This window comes from Heterodontus francisci, chromosome 20, assembly GCF_036365525.1.
Source record: "Heterodontus francisci isolate sHetFra1 chromosome 20, sHetFra1.hap1, whole genome shotgun sequence".
In the NCBI taxonomy this organism is placed as follows: domain Eukaryota; kingdom Metazoa; phylum Chordata; class Chondrichthyes; order Heterodontiformes; family Heterodontidae; genus Heterodontus; species Heterodontus francisci.
In genome coordinates this window covers 77724071-77736525 of record NC_090390.1, presented here as the reverse complement: position 1 = coordinate 77736525, position 12455 = coordinate 77724071, and positions in this window count along the sequence as shown.

Genomic DNA, 12455 nt, shown 5'->3' with positions numbered 1-12455 from the left:
GCTTGTAGTCACAAGACTACATCCTAGTACTTAGCTCATTAGCATACTGAGATCTTAAAGGGACACCACTCTTAAGGCGATCATGCAACAGTAGCTCAGCCCTGCCTGTATTGAACTGGAAGTGTAGTTTGTGGCCTTCCTCTGTCACACTCTCTTAATTTCCAGAAATGGAGGAGCAATAAAGCAAAACAACTCTAGAATGAAAGGGATATAGAGGACTGACTGGAGCTGTGGATTAGAATACCGTATTTTCAGCTCCAAGAATTGGATTCAATTCACCCGGGACAATATGAAAATCTCTCTTGGCTGGCTGTCAGCATCTTTCGTTGGATGAAATTTGGTGATTCAGTTTTATGTTGCACTGATGTCCGGCATAAAACTACACGGAATTGGATATGAAATTTGATACTTATAATCAGCACAAAGGTAAGAACATAAGAAATAGGAGCAGGCACACGCCATGCAATAAAATCACAGCTAATCTTCTACTTCACTCCACTTTCCTGCCCAATCCCCATATCCCTTGATAGCTGGTGTTGGAAGTGTCACATTGATGCAATTGGATTTGCCTTTCTGACATTGCAATTGCTTGGCTAGCGTAAGGATTTACTTTCCAACCTAAACTGTGCCAGCCCTAACATGCAAGAGAAATCAAAGAGTAAAGCGTTCTGAATTGACCCTTCCCCAGAATAAAAAAGAACATTTTAAGAAACATTTTTATCTTGTTAACACTCACTCTCTGAAATATTTTGAATCTTGGTGCACTTGGTGTTCTGATCCTGCACATATGTTCATGAAATAAATGATTTTTTTAAAGATTGGGAGGCACATTAGCCAAGTATCGCAGAAAGTTGACAGGCTTGGAAAAACATGCATCTGTCAGCCGAATCAAGCTACAGTTTACTTGGAATAAATTTGGGCATGCAAGGAAGGTGAGTAAAACTAACAGGCTGCTTATCATTGAACAGCTCTTGTACTGAAATTTCATTTATATAGCTCCTTTCACCACCTCAGGACATCCTGAAGTGTTTCACAGCTTTTGAAGTGTAGTCACTGTTGTAGGAAACATGGCCGTCAATTTGTGCACAGCAAACTCCCACAAACAGCAATGCGATAATGACCAGATAACCTGTGTTTGTAATGTTAGTTGAGGGATATTGGCCCCAGGACACTGGGGACAACTCCCATGCTCTTCCTTGAAATAGTGCCATTGGATCTTTTACCTCCACCTGAAAGAGCAAATGGGCCTCGATTTGATGTCTTCTCTGAAAGAAGACACCTCCAATAGTGTTGCACTTCCTCAGTACTGCAGTGGGAGTATCAACCTAGATTTTGTGCTCAAATCTCAAGTATGGGAATTGAACCCACAACCTCCTGATTTGGAGGTGAGAGAAATCCAGGTAAAGGACACACAGTGTATAATGCAACACCAAAACTGAAAAGAGTCGCAAAGAAGACAAACTGATATTGATTAGGAGTCACCAAGAGAGGGATTTTAAAGTCACAAACTAGCAGAAAGGGAAGGGTGAGCTCAGTATGCAGTATCACAGTTACGAGTCAGAGCTGGATTAATATATGTACAGGTTAAGCCATCTGCTAAACTAGAGAAGTAGCTGGGTAAGTTTCTGAGTAGTTACTGGGCATGGTAGCGTAGTGGTTATGCTACTGGACTAGTAATCCAGGGGCCTAGACTAATGATCTTGAGACATGACCTCAAATCCCACCTCCACAGCTGAAGCTACTGGAGTATTGCAAACAACCAACTGAGTTCCTCATGCCCTTTAGGGTAAGAAATCTGCTGTCCTTTCCTGGTCTGGCTTATATGTGACTCCAGACCCACAGTAATGTGGTTGACTCAATCACCCTCTGCAATGTGCCAAACTGGCTATACTTGCAGTAGTTTGAGAAGCTTGGATTACCATCATCATCTCATTGGCAACAAATGCTGATCTGGCCAGCAATATCTATGTTGCATTTTTAAAAACAAAACTATATTGTACACGTGGTGACCTTTATATCGGTCATTTCTATTTAGCTTCTTGGTGCAATATCAGCATCTGGAGAACGATGTGTCATATTGCTTACAGATGTGAGCGATGCTAGAATATTAATGGCATGGCCATCAACAGCTGTCTGCTTTCCCTTAGGTAAAGTTAAAAGGTTTCATGGGAAGACATCTGCTTTGAAATGAGACATACTTTGAGCAAAGAGAAATAATTTAGTTCATTGGGCCAACTCTGTTTTGTTTAATGGCTTTGTCAGACAAACAGCATGTCTGAGGTTTCTTCATTTGTGGAAGTGGATATCACTTTCAGGATATTAGATTTACCAGGTCCCTGTTAAAGATAGGCTCTAGGCTCTGGGATTCTCTCCCTGAACCTCTCCGCCTCTCTACCTCTTTCTCCTCCCTTAAGACACTCCTTGAAACCAACCTCTTTGGCCAAGCTTTAGGTAATATGGCTCAGTGTCACATTTTGTCTGATAACACTACTGCAAAGCACTTTGCAATGTTGTAGTACCATAAAGATGCTATATATTGTCATAGAGTCATTTATAGCACAGAAGGAGGCCATTCAGTCCATCGAGTCCATCCAGCTCTCCACAGAGCTATCCAGTCAGTCCCACTCCCACACTCGATAACCATAGCCCTGCAAATTTATTTCCTTCAGGTGAACATCCAATTTCCTTTTGAAATCATTGATTGTCTCCACTCCCACCATCTTCATGGGCAACGAGTTCCAGGTCATTACCACTCATTGTGTAAAAAAGTTCCTCCTCACATTCCCCTTCATCTCTTGCCCGAAACCTTAAATCTGTGTTCCCTAGCCCTTGTACCATCGGTTAATGGTCATAGTTTTTCCTTGTCTAACTTATCCAAGCCTGTCATAATCTTGTACACCTCTATCAAATCTCCCCTCAATCTCCTCTGCTCCAGAGAGAACAACCCCAGCTTCTCCAATCTAACCTTGTAACTAAAATCCCCCATCCCTGGAACCATTCTGGTAGATCTCCTGTGCACCCTATCAAGGACCCTCACATCCTTCTTGGTGTGGTGATCAAAACTGGATGCAGTACTCTAGTTGGGGCCTAACCAGAGCTTTATAAAGGTTCAGCATAACTTCCCTGCTTTTGTACTCAATGCCTCTATTTATGAAGTACAAGATCCCATATGCTTTGCTAACTACTCTCTCAATATGTCCTGCCACCTTCAAAGATTGATGCACATGCATCCCCAGGTCCCTCTGTTCCTGCACACTTTTTAGAATTGTGTCATTATGTATATATTGCCTCTCCCTAGTTCTTCTTCCAAAATGCATCCCCTCACACTTTTCTGTATTAAATTCCCTCTGCCACTTGTCGGCCCATTCCGCTAGCCTATGTCCTGTTTCAGGCGGTTCATATCATCCTCACTGTTTGCCACTCCTCCAAATTTGGTATTATTAGCAAATTTTGAAATTCTACTTGGAGTGGCGCAGTGGTTAACACCGCAGCCTCACAGCTCCAGCGACCCGGGTTCCATTCTGGGCACTGCCTGTGCGGAGTTTGCAAGTTCTCCCTGTGACCGCGTGGTTTTCCACCAGATGCTCCGGTTTCCTCCCACAACCAAAGACTTGCAGGTTGATAGGTAAATTGGCCATTGTAAATTGCCCCTAGTGTAGGTAGGTGGTGGGGATGTGGTAGGGAATATGAGATTAATGTAAGATTAATATAAATGGGTGGTTGTTGGTCGGCACAGACTCGGTGGGCCAAAGGGCCTGTTTCAGTGCTGTATCTATCTATCTATTCCAAGATCCAGGTCATTTATATATCGCAAAAAAAGCAGTGGCCCCAGTACTGAACTTAGGGGAACACCACTGTCGACCATCTTCCAGTCTGAAAACAACCATTCTCCACAACTCACTGTTTTCTGTCCTTGAGCCAATTTATTTTATCTAATTGGACACTGACCTTCCTATTCCATGATTTGTTAACCAGCCTTTTATGTGGTACCTTTCTTAAAATCCATATAGACAACATCCACTGCATTTCCTTCATCAACCTTCTTTGTTAGTTCATCAAAAAATTCAATTAGATTATTCAAGCATGATCTGCCTTTTACAAATTCCCTGCTTATTGTTTCTAAAATATTACCCACCAGTGATGTTAAACTAACTGGCCTGTAGTTGTACTGTCCTTTCTTGAATAAGGGTGTCACATTTGCCACTCTCCAATACTCTGGCACCCCCCATCCCCCCCATATTTAGGGAAGATTGGAAGATTATGGCAAACCCTTCCACTATCTCTACCCCCACTTCCTTTAGGAACCTGGGATGCAAGCCATCCAGACCAGGTGACTTATCTACCCTAAGTATAGCCACCCTTTCCAGTACCTTCTCCCTCTCCATTTTTACCTTATCCATTGCCTCTACTCTTTCTGCTTCTACTGATATTTTGTCAGATTCCTCTTCCTTTGTAAACATCGACACAAAATACTCATGAAGTATTCTAGCCTTGCCCTATGCCTCTAAGCATGTAATAGGCCCCACTCCACCTCTTATTACCCACATGCTATTTACATGCCGGTAGAAGATTTTTGGGTTCCCTTTATGTTGACAGCCATTCTATTCTCATATTCTCTCTTTTTGCCAGTCTTATTTGCCTTTTCACCTCCCCTCTCAACTTATTGTATTTGACCTGGTTCTCACTTGAAGAATTCACCTGACATGCATCATACACCCTCTTTTTTTGTTTCATCATAATATCGATCTCCCTCATCATCCAAGGAGCCCTGTATATGGGGTTCCCCTACCTTTTGCCCTTGTTGGAACGTACCTAGCCTGCACCTGAAGAATCTTTTTCTTAAAGATAACCCATTGTTCCGTTAGAGTTCCTGTCAGTCTTTGGTTCCATTTTATCCTGGCTAGATCCCTTCCAATTGTATAAACACTAGCCTTCTTCCAATCTAGCCACTCTGCCTTATAATGTTGTCTGCTTTTCTGCATTACTAGTCTAAACCTTATGATATGATGATCACTCTTACCCGAGTGCTCCCCAACAGACACTTGGTCCACTTGGCCCACCTCATTTTCCAGCACCAGATCCAGCAATGCCTCCTTTCTAATTGGGCCAAGAACACACTGATCAAGGAAGTTCTCCTGAATACATTTAAGAAATTCTCTCCTTTCCCTTAACTTTAAAATTATCCCAATCGATATTTGGGTAATTAAAGTCTCCCAATATCACCACTCTATAGTTCTTGCACTTCTCTGTGATTTCCCTGCAGATTTGCTCCTCTATCTCTATCACTATTTGGAGGCCTATAGAATACCCCTGATCATACCCTTTTTGCTTCTCAATTCTAACCAGATGGATTCTGTCCTTGCCCCCTCAAGGACATCCCTCTTTCCAACACTACAATGTCTTCCTAAATCCGTACTGCTGCCCCACCCCCACCCCCGTTTTCCTTCTCTATCTTTTCTGAACACTTTATATCTTTTGAAAAAAAAAAGCCAACAGTGACGTCACAGGAAAGCTGCAAGGTGATTGGTTGGTGAGTCACTGTTGTTAGGGAATAGCTCTAAATAGCTGGGTAAGTGTCTAAGGTAAGAAAGGTCTACAGTTTTTTTTATATATAGTAAGTAGTGTTTTTTAGAGAGTTCTGTAGTAACGAGGACCAGGTAAGAAGGGCCCGAGAGTAATTGATATTATTTGATATTAAGATTTTCCAAAAGGTTTAATTTAAAAGGTTAAGTCATGGCAGGAGAGCTCAAAGCCCTGGCGTGCTCCTCATGTTCTATGTGGGAAGCCGGGAACAATTCCAGTGCCTGGGATCAGCATGTGTGCAGGAGGTGCAGGGCTTCAGAGCTGGAGCAGCAGCTGGGGACACTGTGGAGCATCCACAAGGTGGAGAATATCGTGGATAGCACGTATAGAGAGGTGATCACACCGTAGGCTCAGACTCCACAGGCAGGAAGGGACTGGATGACCACCTGGCAGAGCAAAAGGACGAGGCAGGCAGTGCAGGAATCTCCTGTGGCTATTCCCCTGCAAAACAGGTATACTGCTTTGGATACTGTTGGGGAGAATGGCCTCTCAGGGGAAAGCAGCAACAGGCTAATTCGTTGCACCATGGTTGGCTCTGCTACACAGGGGAGGAGTAAAAAGTGTGGGAATGCAATAGTTATAGGGGATTCAATTGTAAGGGGAATACACAGGCGTTTCTGTGGCTGCAAAAGAGACTCCAGGATGGCATGTTGCCTCCTTGGTGCTAGGGTCAAGGATATCTCAGAGCGGTTACAGGACATTCTGAAGGGGTAGGGTGAACAGCCAGTGGTCGTGGTACACATTGGTACAAACAACGTAGGTAAAAAAAGGATGAGATCCTAAAAGCAAAATATAGGGAGTTAGGAAGTAAGTTGAAAAGTAGGACCTCAAAGGTATTGATCTCAGGATTACTACCAGTGCCACGTGCTAGTCAGAGTAGAAATAGCAGGATGTATCGGATGAATACGTGGCAAAAGAGATGGTGTGAGGGGGAGGGTTTTAGATTCCTGGGACATTGGGACCGGTTCTGGGGGAGGTGGGACCAGTACAAACTGGACGGGTTACACCTGGGCAGGACCGGGACTGATGTCCTAGGGAGAGTATTTGCTAGAGTGGTTGGGGAAGGTTAAAACGGAAATGGCAGGGGGATGGGAACCTTTGCAAGGAGTCAGAGGAGGGGGGATCAAAGACAAGAACAAAAGACAGTAAGGGGAATAAAAAAAGTGATAGGCAGAGAAATCAAGGGCCAGAATCAAACAGGGCCACAGTGAAAAATAGTGGAAGGGGACGAGTTAAGTTAAAAAGACAAGCCTTAAGACTTTGTGCCTTTGTGAGCAAATAGATGTAAACAGGTATGATATAGTCGGGATTACGGAGACATGGCTGCAAGGTGACCAGGGATGGGAAATGAACATCCAGGGGTATTCAGTATTTAGGAAGGACAGACAAAAAGCAAAAGTTAGTGGAGTTGCATTGCTGGTTAAAGAGGAAATTAACGTAATAGAGAGGAAAAATATTAGCTCTGACGATGTGGAATCTGTAGAGCTGAGAAACACTAAGGGGCAAAAAACATTAGTGGAGGTTGTATATAGACCCCCAAACTGTAGTGGTGATGTTGGGAATGGCATTAAACAGGAAATTAGAGACGCATGCGATAAAGGAACATCTGTAATTATGCATGACTTTAATCTGCATATAGATTGGACAAATCAAATTAGTCACAATACCATAGAGGAGGAATTCTTTGAGTGTATACAGGATGGTTTTCTGGACCAATGTTTTTGTGATGTCAGTCTCAACATGGTTGGCTGAATGCTAGGGCTCAGCGGTGGTATTCACTTCTTTAATATTTTGCTTGCAGCATAGGTAGTTTACACAGCAGATTCCTTCTTATTAACTGCCTTGATCACACCTACAGCCACAGTTTGTCTCATGTCACGAACAGCAAAACGTCCAAGAGGTGGGTATTCTGAGAAGCTCTCCACACACATGGGCTTGGTTGGAATCATATTTACAATGGCCGAAATGTTGAGGAACCAACTAGAGAACAGGCCATCCAAGACTGGGTATTGTGTAATGAGAGAGGAATAATTGACAGTCTAGTGGTGCGAGACCCCTTGGGGATGAGGGACCATAATATGATAGAATTCGTCATCATGATGGAGAGTGACATAGTTGATTCCGAGACTAGGGTCCTGAATCTTAGTAAAGGAAACTACGAAGGTATGAGGCGTGAGTTGGCTATGATGGATTGGGAAACGTTACTTAAAAGGACGACGGTGGAAAGGCAACTGCAAACAGTCAAAGAGCGCATGGATGAACTGCAACTATTGCTTATCCCTGTCTGGCGCAAAGTAAAATGGGAAAGGTAGCCAAACCATGGCTTACAAGGGAAATTAAAGATAGCATTAGATCCAAGGAAGAGGCATATAAATTCGCCAGAAAAAACAACAGGCCTGAGGATTGGGAGCAGTTTAGAATTCAGCAAAGGAGGACCAAGGGATTGATTAAGAAGAGGAAAATAGAGTACGAGAGTAAGCTTGCGGTGAATATAAAAACTGACTGTAAAAGTTTCTATAGGTATGTGAAGAGAAAAAGATTAGTGAAGACAAATGTAGGTCCCTTACAGTCAGAAACAGGGGAATTCATTATGGGGAACAAAGAAATGGCTGACAAACTTAACGCATACTTTGGTTCAGTCTTATCAAAGGAGGACACAAATATCATACCAGAAATGTAGGGGAACACAGGGTTTAGTGAGAGGGAGGAACTGAAGGAAATCAGTATTAGTAGAGAAATGGTGTTGGGGAAATTGATGGGATTGAAGGCCGATAAATCCCCAGGGCCTGATGGTCTGCATCCCAGAGTACTTAAGGAAGTGGCCCTAGAAATAGTGGATGCTTTGGTGGTCATCTTCCAAGATTCTATAGACTCTAGAACATCTAGAGGTAGAGAGAAAGCAGGGAATTATAGACCGGTTAGCCTGACGTCGGTAGTGGGGAAAATTCTAGAGTCCATTATCAAAAAAGATTTTATAGCACAGCACTTGGAGAACAGTGGTAGAATCGGGCAGAGTCAGCATGGATTTACGAAAGGGAAATCATGCTTGACAAATCTACTAGCATTCTTCGAGGATGCAACTAATAGAATTGATGAGGGGGAGCCAGTGGATGTGGTTTATTTGGACTTTCAGAAGGCTTTCGACAAAGTCCCACTTAAGAGAGTAGTGTGTAAAATGAAAGCGCGTAGGATTGGGAATAGTGTATTGCGATGGATAGAAAATTGGTTGGCAGACAGGAAACAAAGAGTAGGGATAAATGGGTCTTTTTCCGAATGGCAGGCAGTGACTAGTGGGGTACCGCAGGGATCAGCGCTAGGATCCCAGCTATTCACAATATATATTAATGATTTAGATGAGGGAACTAAATATAACATCTCCAAATTTGAAGATGACACAAAACTGGGTGGGAGGGTGATTGGTGAGGAGGATGCAGAGAGGCTTCAGGGTGATTTGTACAAGTTGAGTGAGTGGGCAAATGCATGGCAGATGCAGTATAATGTGGATAAATGTGAGGTTAACCACTTTGGTAGCAAAAACAGGAAGGCAGATTATTATCTGAACAGCTATAAACTGAGAGAGGGGAATATGCAGCGAGACCTGGGTGTTCTTGTACACCAGTCGCTGAAGGTAAGCATGCAGGTCCAACAGGCAGTAAAAAAGGCAAATGGTATGTTGGCCTTCATAGTGAGAGGATTTGAGTACAGGAGCATGGATGTCTTACTGCATTTATACAGGGCCTTGGTGAGGCCACACCTGGAACATTGTGTGCAGTTTTGGTCTCCTTATCTGAGGAAGGATGTTCTTGCTATAGAGGGAGTGCAGCGAAGGTTTACCGGACTAATTCCTGGGATGGCGGGATTGACGTATGAGGAGAGATTGAGTCGGTTAGGATTATATTCACTAGAGTTCAAAAGAGTGAGGGGGGAATCTCATAGAAACCTATAAAATTCTAACTGGACTTGACAGGGCAGATGCAGGAAGGATGTTCCTGATGGTGGGGGAGTCCAGAACCAGGGGTCATAGTCTAAGGATACGGGGTAAACCTTTCAGGACTGAGATGAGGGAAATTTCTTCACCCAGAGAGTGGTGAACCTGTGGAATTCATTACCACAGAAGGCAGTTGAGGCCAAAACATTGTATGTTTTCAAGAAGGAGTTAGATATAGCTCTTGGGTTTAAAGGGATCAAAAGATATGGAGTGAAAGCAGGAACAGGTTACTGAGTTGGATGATCAGCAGGCTCGAAGGGCCGAATGGTCTACTCCTGCTCCTATTTTCTGTGTTTTCATGTTTCTATATATATTAAGGGCCCAGTCCTCACCAGTCACATTTCTGTTATTGCGACTACATCATATTCCCATACTGCTATTTGTGCTTGTAACTCATCAACCTTATTCACCGCACTTTGCGCGTTTGCTTACATGCTTTGTAATCCTTTATTTTTTTTTAAATTTAGAGATACAGCACTGAAACAGGCCCTTCGGCCCACCGAGTCTGTGCCGACCAACAACCACCCATTTATACTAATCCTACAGTAAATCCCATATGCCCTACCACCTACCCACACTAGGGGCAATTTGTAACAGCCAATTTACCTATCACCTGCAAGTCTTTTGGCGGTGGGAGGAAACCGGAGCACCCGGAGGAAACCCACGCAGACACAGGGAGAACTTGCAAACTCCACACAGACAGAACCCAGAATTGAACCCAGGTCCCTGGAGCTGTGAGGCTGCGGTGCTAACCACTGCGCCACTGTGCCACCCAAGATCCTGTCTTTGCATTCCTCATAGCCCTTCTCAGTCTGCTCCTATCTAATATGGAACTACACCATTCTCTAGTGTTCTCACATTATGCACTTCTATATGCTGGTGCCCACCCCTCCCAACCACACTAGTGAACCTCCCCACAAAGACATTGGTCCCAGTCCTATTGAAGTGCGACCCGTCTGTTTTGAATCAGTGCCTTCTGCCCAGGACTGGTCCCAATGCCCCAAGAATCTGAAGCCCTCCTTCTTGCACCATGCCTCAAACCATGCATTGATCCTCCCTATCTTCCTATTTCTACTCTCGCTAGCATGTGGCACTGGGCTCTTTAACTTCCTCCTTAGCTCCTGAAAATCTGACCATAGGACCTTCATACCTGCCCTTGCTATGTCATTGGTACCAAAGTGTACCACAACTTCTGGCTCACTCCCTTCCCCCTACAGAATATTCTGCACCCTCTCCATGATGTCCTTTACCCTGGCACCAGGGAGGCAACACATCATGTGAGACTCACGCTGACGGTTACAAAAAATGTCTGTCTGTTACTCTGACAATGGAATCTCCAATAAAAACTGCTTTTCTACACTTTGCTACTCCCCTCCTGTACATTCCTTTGTCCATTGGTGCCATGGTCTGGACTGCACCCCTTCAGGTTTTCGTCACTCCCAGCAGTCTCCAATGCTGAGTACCTGTCTGAGAGTGGCACACACTCTGAAGACTCCTGCACCTCTTGCTGCTTCCTAGTCTTCGAGATGACCACCCACCTAGTATCCTGAACTCTTACTGCCTGTGGGGTGACCACCTCCTGGCAAGTACGATCCAGGAAACTCTCCTGCTCCCTGACGCTCCGCAGTGACTCCAGCTGCCTCGCAAGCTTGGAAATCCTGAGCTTGAGCGGACGCAACTGGAGACACTTCCTACACGCATGGTCACCCAAGACATGTGAAATGTCCTGGAGTTCCCAGATGGCGCGGGAATTGCAAGCAATGGGTCACAGCTGCCCATCTATGATCTAAAAAAACTCTATTCCCTCTTCCAGAATCTAGTTGGTACCTTGTTTAAACTATTAATTTTAATTATCGCCTCTAGATCTGTTCTGTGCTACTACTCTTATTAATTCACTCACTGTTTTACTCACCCTGATTGAGGTAATTAATTTGTGGGCTTATTAATTTGAAAGAATTCCCTAGTTTAGAACGAGAAAAAGAGAAATACTCACCAACCAATCACTTAACCCGCTTTCCTGTGATGTCGCACTGATTTTTTCACGAATGCGGTGGGTTCGCTCTGAACCCTCCCCAGAGTCTCCCCTATCCTTTGCACAACTGGTCTTGCTGTGCTCTCGCTCCCCAGGCCACTCTTCTATCCTCTTCTCTCTCTCTCTCTCCACTGTGCTCTCGGACCTTCTGCTGTTCTCGCAGTGCTGTATATAAATCCAATCTGTTCTTACTCTGTGTTCAAAGCAATCATAGAAAGAGAAGCCTGTCAATAGAGACACCTACACAAACAGGACTCAATGTTCTTTTCTTTAAAAATAATGCCTATAAATTTACTTTCCTCTTTTGTGTTTGGCAGGTTTCAAGTCTTCTGCTGGTTTATTTGTAATGGTCACTGTAGCCTCTCAAACCAGACTGGTTCTATCAACACACAGAGGTAGGATTTGTACAACACCAGAATAAGTTGGGTCAAGCTTTCTTGAAGATTAATGATTTTCTACCAGCTTCCCCATGCACTTGCTCTAAGTTTTTGTCCCCCGCACAGGCTGCTGGAATACTCAGACTGAGGAGCCTGGGGTTTGTGGCTGAGAACAGTTTTGCAGAGTAGAATTTCTTAAACAACATCACAAGCTAACAGCTCTCTTTGTCTTTAATCTTTTACAGATGTGACTTTTTCTATAGGCATGGGTCTCTGGTGTGAGAAGCATCAATAAAAATTGTAAATTGAAAAATTGAACCCGTTGAAATCAAAACTAATATTCTAATGATTACAGCATTATGCTAGAACAACAATTGAAGGAGTTGGACTGATCAGTGCATTTGCAGTTATTTGAATTAAAAGTTGGTGTGAAAATGTTTTTATTAGCAATAGAAGTGTCACTAATTTTGAAGAG